This window comes from Podarcis tiliguerta (genome assembly GCF_965153285.1).
Source record: "Podarcis tiliguerta genome assembly, chromosome: 12".
Classification (NCBI taxonomy): Eukaryota; Metazoa; Chordata; class Lepidosauria; order Squamata; family Lacertidae; genus Podarcis; species Podarcis tiliguerta.
The window spans coordinates 12,187,964-12,200,555 of NC_139545.1; the positions used below are offsets into that span (position 1 = coordinate 12,187,964).

The window sequence follows — 12,592 nt, forward strand, 5'->3', positions numbered from 1 at the left end:
AGCCACTTCACTAACCTACAGTCACAAAAGCACATGCCTCTAATGTTCCCTTATAAATAAGACTCTCCAGCAGAAAAACTGAAATTGTTTTCAATCTAGTTGTGAACTCAAGTAATAAAATGTTTACAAGTCTTAATAGCATATTCAAAAGAATCAAAACTGGTGAGCCCAGGGTACTTTAACAAGACTCAACAAAATTTCAGTCAGATATCCAGACTGAAGCAGTAGCCTAAACACTTTCAGTGCAAAGCAGTCAGTTACATTTAGGAACACTTCTAATGCAGGAGTAGCCAACCTTTTAGAGCCCATGGGCACACCTGCAAAGTACAGAAACTGTTAAGGGGACCACACACACAGCAACCAAGCACATGCCACAACCTGTTCTACTGGCTATAATAAAGCTTAGTTTCAGCAGGGAGGGGAAATCCTTTGGGCACATGCGTGCCTTGGGCGCCATGTTGGCAACCCAATGCATGAAAATATATTAATGAAATTACGGTACACTTGTTTTACTTGTATTCACTTTATAGCAAGAAGGGTGCTACTCTGTAATGTGGGAGTCATAGCTTCAACAAATCTTTTTATGCGATTACATCAGTTGGTGGAATCTGCTCATATTAGCACCTTTCAGGTTCTTAACCCAAGACAGTTGATTAATGAAATCCATATCAGATGGCATATAATGGAACACAAACTGACTAATGAAGCTTTACCAGACAAGACATACAGGCAGAGCAACTTGCATCAAAGAACCAGTGCACACAGCAGTACTGCTGTGTGTGTTTTAATGCAGATAATATTGGACTCACTAGTCTGATGGATGGCAGGCAATCTGTGACTACAGCAATGTCCCATTCTTCGTATGGACAGGTTTGGACACCAGCCAGTTCAATATGCAGACCCCTTTCCCAGTAGCGTTTTGCAAGCTATGAAGTTCTTAATTAAAGACTTAATGCTCATATGTGTGTGTGTGTATACATAGAGACACACAGTAAGAGCCTGGGTTATGCTGCCAACCTTATTTTCTTAAGAGTAGAGAACAGACTTCCTAAATTTTGGTGGAAAACATTTTTGCAGATGAATTTGTTCTACAGGCCTAACAATATGCACCTATCAACCAGATTATCTAAAAACTTGTACCTAAGTGCACTTTTGGGCTCTTAGCACAACGCATATTAATGCAAGCATGTGTTTACACAGCTTCACCAAAGGAGAGGCAATTATAAAATACTAATGGAATAAGCAATACTAGTAGCATCAAGTAACAAACATCTGTAGAGTACTCAAGTATTTAATTCACAATGCATAATCAGTATTTCCCTCCACATAAGATTAGGACTGAGGCAGAAAGAGTGGTTTCCTTAAGGCCACCTAGTGAGCTCAAGTGAGGCAAGATGACAACTTAGAAGTGGGAACTTATCAAATTCATAACTCAGTCTCTTTATCCGTTACATTACAGCAGCTCTACTTTATTGTTTTATTTTAAAAATATTATGTACCACTTGATTGTAAAAACCTCTAGGCAGTATACAAAATATGTTCTGGAAATACTCTCAATTCAGGAGTCAACATAAAATTAGACAGCCATATTTTTAAGAAAACAACAGTTTTATCATTTAACCATTTCCTGGGGCAAATGCAGAGATACCTGTTACAACAAACAGGTTTTTTCGCTTACATGTCTGTTTTGAAAATTAAAACTACACTGGCAACGCTGTCCACTTTAGAATACCTACTGCTATTGTAGGGTGCAAGAGAAATGAAGTCTGATAGTTTGTGGTATTGTGGTTTAATACATCTACAGCAGGCTCAAATTTTGATCTTCTATCGTACGTGCAAATAACCCTACGTATTGCATTTCTATTACAAGTCCACTAATTAAGCAGCTGCTTATATGTACATACAGCCTTACAAGTTACAGCCCACTTGTCTGTGTTTGTGCTATTTGACAGAAAAAGCAGTATCTTTAAAGCTTGCCCATCTGGTGCAAATTCTAACAGGCACAAGCTATTTAAAAGCCTCTTTTCAGGCTCAGGATCAACCTGGCACAAAAGGTAATGCAAGCACAGGTAAAAAAAAACCTACCCTCTAGCACTGCTAGCAAGGGAGAATTCTAGCTTCTAGTCCATCCCAAAACAAATGGCACCTAAATTGACTCAGAACCATCTAGTCACCTATGTATTCCTCTGGGTTTCTTCTTAATTTTGTTACTGACTCAGAACGGGGCATGAACTAAGTAAGCATTCTTCTCTAGGACTGATGCCTTTCCAGCCAAAGCTAAATAGGTGCTCAAGGCACACTCTTCCAAAGACAGATGTTCAAAGTTACAAGAATGGCCAAATGGAGGCTGCTTTTGCTTGCTCGGTCCCTGAAAGCTACTTGGATTAAAGCTTTTTCTCTTAAAATTTGCAACTTTTTTCTTTTATGCAGAAATCTGAATGTCTCGAATGTTGATAGCAAATTCCAGAACCGTATCTGCAATCTGTTTAGTGCATGCTACTAGTACAATCACACTTGAAACAATATGGGTTGCTCTGTAAACGTACACAAAATATGTATGATGGCACCAGGCAAGCCTTCTAGGAGAGGGCATTTCACAAGCGGGGGCCACCACTGAAAAGGTCTGTTCTTGTGTTGCCACCTTCCAGATCTCCCATGGAGGAGACAGAAACAGGAGGGCCTCAGATGATCACAGTGTCCAGGTTGGCCCATATGGGGAGTGGCGGTCTAAGATGTATTGGGATCCTGAGACACGCAGGACTTAACAGATCAACTTTGTTCTGGGCCTGGATTGTGCTGAAACCACCTTGCCCCAGTTAGCAACCTGACCACTGAATTCTGTCCCAGCGGCAGTTTCCAAACAATCTTCACAGGCAGCTCAATATAAAAGGCATTCAATAAGACTACTACTACTATTACTTTATTTTAAAGTCTATTTATACTTGTTTACAAGGTCTGTGAAAATAACAGACCTGTTCTTAGGCTGGTCTACCCACTACTAGCAGGGAAGAAAGACTGCATGCTGCTTATGTCAGTGAATCAGCTGAGTATCTTACTCTAAACAGGTGTTTTTCAAATATTCACTGACCAACACGGTTTATACACCTGACCGAGGTACCACGACAGAATCCTTTTCTTCACTCTCTGAAAATAGAACTATGTGCCATATAAAAAAACTTTAGAAAAATTTACAATAAACCTGGCAGCATTCAGATAAATAAATTTGACTCAGGCACCTCCATAATTCTTTCAACACTATGAACTGCAGTGTTGCTGTGTTGAATCTTGAAACTTAAAAGCTCCAAGACCTCAGTGAAAATTTGTTCTGCCATTTGGATAAGTGAAAGAAATGTTACTACATATTCAGTTACTATCATATGCGGGTGAAAGTTTACTATTACTCCAGTGACTCACTAATTTCTATTACAGTGCTTCAAAGAAAGCAAGTTTATCTAGCCTCAACATCACCATGTTTAAACTTGCAATATTAGTAGTCTAGGAGTAGGTTTCATTCCCACCCCCCTTACATGTAACGTAACAAAGAATTATTTTCCTGTTGTAAGCATTTACTGAATGCTTCTGAAGAACCAAAATAAGGGTCCTTTCCAGACAATTAGCTTGCACTGGAAATATTAGTTTTCCTTCTCGCAAGCTAGAGCTTTAGTTGAAGCAATATTCAGTTTTAAACAGCAAACTGCAGGTGTTTTTGTTCCTCATACACACACTGCTTCCACTACATTATGCGAGTGCAAAATAGAATGAGATTAAACACTCCTTTTCCCTATCCTCCAGAGAATTCAAGGCTGCATTTTCTCCCCTCTCCTTTTATTAGAAGCTGTGTACAGTCTCTGCTGTACTGTTCTAGCTCTCCCCCAAATGAAAAACTGGTGAACACTAACAAAACTATGCCCTTACTTGCATTCTTTTTCTTTTAATTTACTTTAATATTACACTCAACAAGCTCTGCAGTGTACACTGTTTAAAGAGCAAAACCTAAGACGCCAAGGAAGTTCCCCTCACAGAAACACTGCCCAATTCTAACTACCACCAGCCCATCATATGGGAACATGTTAGCCCAAACAGGTCCAAAATGTTAATATTTAAATTACAAAAGTACCTAAAAATTTTTTTTAATGACCAGAAATAAAACCTGTTTTTTAAATGAAACTATTGCAACTAGAGAGGGTGCTCACATGCAGGTATCCATTCAGACAATTTTCTCAGAGGGTCTGAATAGGCTAGCTGCAACTTAAGTTGGGTATATAATTTTCAACTCCAATTACTTAAGGACAACTTCTCCTCTAAGGAACTATCGACGTGTCTAGTATTATCAGCTAAATTGTTTTCCTCCTACAGAGGAAGTGCAGTATAACAGGATGAAGAAATTTAGCAGGCCACAGAAGTTAGCCAGCCTTCCCGCAGGTAATAAATTACAGGAGAAGTTGGTCACTTCCACATCATCCACATGGTTACTTCTGTTGTTGTGCCATTCATGCATACCAGTATTAACATTTAGGTAGCAACATTCTATCAAGCAAACCTGTTCGAGCATAGTAGTTGCTACTATGTCAGTGTGTGAGTTGGATGCATCTTAAGTTCTGTCTATACACAGCCAGATGGGCAGGGTATGTATGCATGTATAATTATTATCATCATACCCAGATTATCATCAACTAAGTGAAAGAAGAAAGCCGCTAAGCCTGGTTTGGGGCAGGGGAGGGGGTTAAAAAAAAATCAAGCTTGCTTGACGGAAGGTATACTATGTAGTGTGCACATTTCTAGATTTGTTTTTCATAAAGCAGGATACATTCATTGGGGGTTTTCTTCAGAAAATTTCATGTTAAAAGTAGATCCTGCAATGGGAAGCAATGGTTAACTGTAGGTTCCTGATTTGCTTTCCTGTTCTCACAAAGTGGAAACAGAAATGCTTATGTGTAGGTGCATGGTGCTTATTAAGTTAGGATCCGATTGTGCAAACTAGGCCCATGTCTTCTTGGGGAAGAGAAACCAAGTCCAATAACTTAATACACTTCAGGGATGTTGAAAAAAATCTTGGCCAGGGAAGTTCTTAAGCAGTTGACAGCTACTTAAGTTCTTGGTCTGCCTAGTTACTGCAGAAACTTTCTGTGATATATTGAATTTATGACAGGCTAGAGAGCCAGTTCAGCTATAGTAAGAGGCCCTTCATGGAAAGATGGCTGCATGAGTGTAAGCAGTTTGATGCTAAATGAAGCCAATAGACCAGTTAATGCTTTATCTATCAAGATTTCTATTCCAACTGGAGAAATAACCAACGATGCCTCACTAACAGACCATAAACTCCCCTCTACTTTGCAATGCAGACCAGAGAACTTATGGATGTTCAGCACTGCTGTATTATTTTGAAACACTGTTCAGATAACTTTCTCGAGTCTATATGCTAACATTTTAATTTGCTATTTAAGAACTAACTCATGGCATTTGTCACGTTACAGTTCTACCAACGTCTTGCTAATTAAACACACATCACTGATCAATTCTTGGCTGAGTCAGGCTGGGCATGCTACTCATTCCCTCACCACCCCCACAAAAAACCCGTATGATTGCCTTCAGCAAGCTTATACATTTCCAACTCTCATAATTCCTCTCTTAGATCCCCACCTGATTTAAGACCATCTCAAATTATGTATGCCTGCAGAACTGAATGTGCATGCAGTAAGTATGTTTCTGACAATATAAAAATACTGTCATGCTGCAAAGAACTAGAATATGATGCAACCAACAACACATGGACGTGCAGTGAAATACCTCTACATGTTTCAAGGCTGAAGTTCCGATGAATGGATGTGTTAGTATCTTCCTATAAAACCAACAGGAAATCTGGAATAGCAAGTTCTTTAAATTTGCCAACACTTCTACTATGAAGTTTCTCCTCTTCCTCTTTTAGGTCTTCCACTCAGAATCTGCTGTTCCAATAAGCTCTTACACTACAGTTCCACCTACAGCCTTTAATTACTGACCATCCCAGTTTAACATGCAACTACTTGCTAAAGACACCAAGAGCATTTTAGTGGAACATTATATCCCTCAACTTGGTGTCATAAATATTCATTACTTTGTCATAAAAGTACTTCTAATGTCACCATTCTGCTTTTATCTCCAATTTATTGTTGACAACTGGTTAAGATACCTATGCATCAACTTTACGGTAAGATGTTTAGGAATGGAATTACCAACTATAATGAGGCATTCAAACTCAGGACAGCTGTACTTTTCTGTTACAAACCCTAACAGACAAGTTTAAAGTTAAAACTCAATTTAACAATAGAAAGCTAGGACTGGCCTAGATTAAATACCTGTTAGAATCAAATATCCAAGAATTATTAGACAAAATTACTGACGCCCTAATATCTTGCATTTAATTTTGGCAAGCCCCATCTTGCAAGTATTTTAGATCAGTAGTTTGAAGCACAATTGTTTATTAGCTATGCATGCTTTTTAAAATAAATATTTATATTATTTCTTGCATATTAATCTACTGACCTATAAAGTACTAGTACTGTACTTTTCTTTCTCAATTAAGTTATGAATTAGTTCATAAGACTTACCCTGCCTAAGAACCAATATGCAATATTATCCCCCCCAACACCAAGCATTTTTAAGAATCTGTAATTTGAACATTGTGTTTGCAAAGCTCTACTGACAACTATTATTAACTAAATGTCTAGCCCAGCTTTTCACAATACTGTATAAATGTCTATATTCATTAAGGTTCAATATATAGGCCTGGAAGCATGACTTTATAGAATGCATACTCACATGGCAGTATACACATCTGATCACCAGACTAGCTATCCTACTATCCACTATAAACTTGTTCATGCTAACCACAATCTGCTTCAAAAGCTGAAATGCCACACTAATGCTTAAAATCCATCACCTAACTTTTTAATCCTCCCAGAAAAGAGCAGCAAGTGTAACCCAGATGTACCATATGGCGCCCTTTTGGTACATGCAGTATTGGCTGTTGGAAAGAGCAGGGCAGAGCTGCAAATTCAGATTCAAATACCAGCTGTGCCATAACTGCTTGCTCTCACCTGAATTACTACAAACAGTAACAATTATTCTTTAGGTAAAGATTTTTGCAGCATTTAGGGTTTTACCAAAATTAATTAAGTACCCCATTTTTCCAATGCAGGAATCACTTTACGTATGAAAAAGCTCACTTATGTTATGCATAAACCCACATAGGTTTGTTATGCGATATGAAGTGAAGGTACCCATATGGAATTGCAGTGATTTCTTCATATATGTTATTTCTACAGAAACAAAACAGCCTTTTTCCTTTTGAAGTATACAAAATCGGATCAAAAGTTGTCAACATTAGACCACAGAAGCTTGTATGAGAGCTAGAAGTTTCAGAAACGTAGATGGCAACATCTATAGTCTTTAGGCACAGTGACTAGGCACTTAATATTTGCTCAATTTATAACAAGCTCATACAGTTTTTTTTAAATGGGGACAATTCAGTATGGTAGCCAAGAAAATCCCAACTCAACTTTCATTCCCAAACAAATTAGATCTCATGGACCATTAATGCAAAGGTACAAGAATTCAAAGTTATATACAGGTAATGACTGTCAACACAGTTGTTACAAAGTACCACATGACATTCCACTCAGAATGCACTTCTTCAAATATTAGCCTCAATACCCAGATGCTGAACAGTTTTAGCCTCTCAAAAGCATTCACACTACTGCCACAGAATAACTATTCTTTAAATTTTTGAGATGTTCAAGCTCGTGTCTTAGACCAGTAACTCTAGATTCAGCTGCCAAGGGTACACTTATGTATTTTGAAGGTGCACCCTCATATAGATTTTCACATCTATAACATTAACACAAGTTATGGCTTGGCCTGAATTGGATCAGATGGCAGAGATGCTCCACAACATGCTAGATTTTAAATTTAAACTTCAACAGAAACATTAAACTGGAATATATGCCCTACAGTCATAAGGGTCTTAAGTCCTCAATACCTGGATACAAGTTACAAATTTGTTACAAGCATGCCCCCACTCTGGTTTAGAAGTTGCATTAGATGCCAAAAACACTTGTGAAAGCTTTGCATTTACAATCTAATTTTATACAAATTTACTCCAAGCCACACAAAGTTCAAATGCCTGCAGTTTTAGAATTTTCTAAACTATGTCTTGTCATAATATAGGAAGTTCAGGGATGAGGAACCCGTGACCCTTCAGGTGTTGAACTCAAACTCTCAGAATTGCTAATAATCAGGGATTATGGGAGCTGTAGGAGGGGGCACAAGTTCCCCATTTCTGTTGCAGTTCTTAATTACGATTTGTATTCTATTCAAAACAGAAATTATAGTTTGTTGAAAGACTTGAGTAATAACGCCACTTAGTTTAAGACCAAGGGATGTAGTTGGTTGGCATATGTAATCTTTGTGAAACCAAGAGGAGATAAGTTATGAATGTGCATTTTAACCTTCCTTCTCAAGTCCCAGCTTGTTTTCTGGTATGTCATGTTTTGAGGGTGCTCAGCCAACTGTACTAGGTCTCTAGGTTTACTTGTGTGAAACATTTAAAAGCATGGATAATATTTATGGAGGAGCCTAACCCAAAGGAGTTAAATGCCAAACACCATTAAAGCTTCACAGTAGTTTAGTATGCCCTGAACCAACTGGAACTTTAAGACAGTCATGTATTTTGGGCTTACCTCTGCTATTAAACTCCCACTGGGTTTTGTTTTTTAAAACAAGCTCTTTTCTACATACTTCTCATACCACACACTTCACTGTACGCATTTGGAAGGCAAAAAGAGGAAAACGCAAGATGGTAAAGCAATGCCTGCTCAAACACCTAGAATCAACAGAACACCAGCATGTACAATAGTTTTGGAAGTTCTAGATATTGTTGAGCCTGTTTCTTCTCAAACCTCCAAGAGACGGGGTATCAACTTTCTCTTCTAATGCTATCTAGAAAAATGGCAGCGGCAGTTAGCAGTGTCAGGATTTGGTTAAGTCAGCCCTCGGTGTAAGAACAGGCACCGGAGGGGAAATTAGCATCTTTACGAGGGGAGACCCGAATAGAACATTTAGGAAAGCCTACAGCCTTCATCGTCCCCCCGCACCAGATTCAGCAGCGCACACTTTCCCTTCCTTATCAAGGTCGCCTCCACCCTTCTCAAAGATCCTTGTGCCACCCAAGATGTTTTGCAAAGAGCTCCTATGCAATCCGCCCAAATCTCCGGCACGCCTTGCTTCTTCACTCGGATCCAAAGCGGCGGGAATCTGAGCCGCCCCCCACTTTTCACAGAGCTGGACAAATCAAAAGAGCCTCTTTGCCCTGCAAGGCCAAAAAAACAAAAACCCACCCCACAATGCAACAGATATCTGGTGCTGCTGACTGCAGCGAGGCGGCGGAGTTAATTACACACAATCCAAACAAACCCGAGACTTCGCCCCCCCTCCCTCTACCTTCCCAAACACCCGCTTCCTCCACCATCCCCCTAACCCGAGCCTCGGGGGCGAAAACCCGCCAGCAAGTCTCTCCACGACCTCGGCGGATAAAACAAGCCCACCACGAGACGCCGTTTGCTCCGGGCCGGATCGTCTGCAGGAATCCCCCACCTTCCCGATCCCCCGGGCGCTTTTTGTCGCACGTTTCGGACCTTACGGCGCGCTCGCCCCTTTTCTCTCTCTCGCCTCCCCGCCCACCCCCACCCCCCACACGCCTCGAGGTGTACATGCCAAGGCTCGCCCCAGAACAAAATAAATAACGAACAAAAATCAGCGTCGCGCACGCCGCCTACTTGCCCGGCTCGCGGTCCCGACCTCACCCGAGCCGACAGGGGAAAGAGGTCCCACCTTGTGGCCAAGGCTGCGAGTTAAAAACCCGAGAAGTTGCGCTCCGCCCTTAACACAGGAAGTGGGGGGGGGGGAGAGGGAGAAAAGAGAAAACATTCCCGCAACCTGATCCCAACGGTGCCCCCATTTTAAATATTGGGGGGTGTCTATCCCCCCTTCCACCTCTCAACGCAACGTCGAAATTACAGAAACGCCTTCCGGGTCTCCTTTGCCTTCTTTTTACGCCCCCCCCCTCCAGAATAAAACCCCGTCGTCGTCCCCTCACTTTTTTCTTTTAAAGACAGGAATATCTATTTCCCCCCCCCCAATCCAATCAATTTATGAGGCAAAAATACAGGCTCCCTCACCCCCCCTCCCCAACAACACACCATTATACTCTCCCCCCCCCCAGAAGTAGTAGTGCTGGGACCAAGGCCAAGTTTCGTGTGAGGAGGGAACAGTCGGGAGCCCCGAAACGGTACTAACACTGGCGGTGAGGCGAGAGAGCGCAAGGTCCTCCTCTCCTCGCGGCTTCTGCTCCCCCGGCCGCCGCCGCTGCTGCTGCTGCCGCCGCCTTCGCCCCCTTCGCTAACCGCCGCAGCGCGGGCCACGCAGGCGCCTCCGCGAGCGCTCCTTTCGCCCGTCCTCGCCTCTTCCGCCGGCCACCGAACACCGAGAGCGAGCGAGCGAGAGAGAGAGCGAGCGTGAGGGAGGCTTAAAATGGCGCCGCTCGCCAGGAGCTTCTTATAAGCGAGGGCGGCGGGCGCGCTCGCATGGTATCCTGCCGCCGACGCCGCCTCGCCGCGCGCAGCATTCCACACGCAGGCGAAACCCACCCAGCAGCAGCAGCGCGCGCAAGGGGCAGGGAAAGGGAGGGAGGGAGGAGAAATAGTGCCCGCCCGGCTTCCCCTCAGCCGGCGCGCGCACTCACACATACATACACATACAGAGCGCTGTGGCGGAGGGAGACGAGCGAAGTCGCTGCTGGCGAAGAGAAGGGGCTGCTAGGCAAAACGGCCTAGCGGAGACTCGGGAAGGATGAGGGATTGTGGGAGCGCGGGGGGAGGGGCTGGGGAGGGACGAGGCAGGACGGGTGCAGGGATCCGGCGAGGTGTGATGAGGCCCTCGAGGAGGGAGGGAGGGTGCAGAAGGAGAGGTCCCCTCTGTCTCCTACCCCCCTCCCTCTGATCTTGGAGAGGCTGGGAATGAGGCGCGTTCCCGCAGCCTGGGAGAGAAGTTGCTGCTTTTTCAGGGGGGGGGGGAAGCTGCCTGCAGGCTGTTTTCCCCCCCTGACACAAACCCCTTGCAAACGTTGCATGCATGCTTCCCCCCCTTCTATCCATTGCAAATACTTTTGAGGGGGGAAACGTTATCCCTCCCCCCATATTTGCATCCAGCGAAAGTGACTTTAAATGCACCTCCGCGGTTATCCAGACCGCCCCGATCCGTGGGAATCAAGGCTCCCCTTCTTCTGCTCCGGGCTTCCGGCGTCGCCGCGTCAACTTACTGATCGCTTTCTCCCTTCCCGAAGGAAGCCTGGTCTGCAGAGCCGGGATCCTGGGGCTCGGCGTCGGGCTGGGAATTGTCCTCCTCCGGCTGCTGCTCTGGCTTCCCCTCCCCGCAGCAGCGGCAGCCACTCCTTAAAACTTAAAGTTACTACGACGGAGGGCCGGGGAGGAGATTGTGGGGACGGGCGGAGACAGGGGGAAGAGCCTGCTCTGCAGTTCTTCTCCAAACAAACGCGCCGCGGAGATGTGGGCCAAAGCAAACACCCCACTTTCTCCCCCCCACCGTGGTTTCTGGTGAGCGAAAACAAGCCCGAGGAGCTTCGAAGACAGTACCTGGAAGTGGCTCGACGGTGCAAAAGCAACCCTATAGGGTGGTGTGTGTGTGTGTGTGTCCCCATACAAATCGCCTAGGCTTGCCAAAGTGTATTTTCCCTATGCCAGGTTTCCCCTACCAACACAGATGCTCCCAAGTTTTAGGTCCGGTGGCTGCGATCCTTTGCACGCTTTCCTGGGAGCAAAGCTTGCTTTGCAAGGGAACGTGCAGAGGGTGGCACTCCCAGCCCCACCGATGACTGCGGGGTGTTTTGTGTTGCACCCACAACCACTTGCAAAGGGGCCTTCTTAACTGGCGGGGGCCGTGATTTTGTCTTAACGAGTTGTCCCATCTTAGTTTCCTTTCTAGGCTGCGCTGAATATTAATATGGGCGAGTTCTTAATAGCCTTAACTGATCAGACACACGCCTATTAACCGAAGCACTCGGCTGCTTTTTGCCTCCTCCAAACTCCTTTCCCAACTCGGATCTGCGTCGATGTTGCAAACATCGGGACGCCCTCACGCTCACAAATGTTGCGCATCAACTCACAAAACTTGGCCGGGCGAGAGACTCGACTTGCTCCGGCGCAATCCTGAATAAGACCCGACGTGAATAGCTGACGACGGAATCGAAGTGACTCCGAAACGTGGAGGAGGAGCGATTAGGTCTGCCTGGAAACTTTGGCAGGTTTCAGTACGGGACGTAAACGATGCGGGACGATCCCCATGTGGACTTTGGGAGGCAGGAAGGGTCTAAAAAAGCAGCCCCTTCCTTCAGCCTGTACTCTAACCGCAAGCTACCTTACCCTCCCGACAGCTGAGGAATCGGAGCAACCAAACCAGCCTGGCTTTTCGCGAGCTTTTGTTTCTGCCTTCGCTCCGCCTCTTCTCCATCTTCGCGGAACTGGGAGGAGGAGTCCCAGGC

The 12,592-nt window shown here is 44.1% G+C and overlaps 1 protein-coding gene across 9 annotated transcripts in view; it reads right to left on the bottom strand.

Annotated features, from left to right (window-relative positions):
• The window catches only part of CTNNB1 (catenin beta 1), a 26,589-nt gene extending 14,013 nt beyond the window's left edge, over window positions 1–12,576 (bottom strand). The window contains exon 1 of one of the 9 annotated variants that reach the window (XM_083404853.1): window positions 12,474–12,576. The gene's annotated coding sequence lies outside the window, so the exon portion shown is untranslated. Of the gene's footprint in view, window positions 1–8,888; window positions 9,342–9,816; window positions 9,836–10,332; window positions 10,890–11,353; window positions 11,697–12,473 lie in introns of those variants that run through there. The other 8 variants (XM_083404852.1, XM_083404859.1, XM_083404851.1 and 5 more) reach the window with 8 other exon arrangements.
• Between the last annotated feature and the right edge of the window lie 16 nt (window positions 12,577–12,592).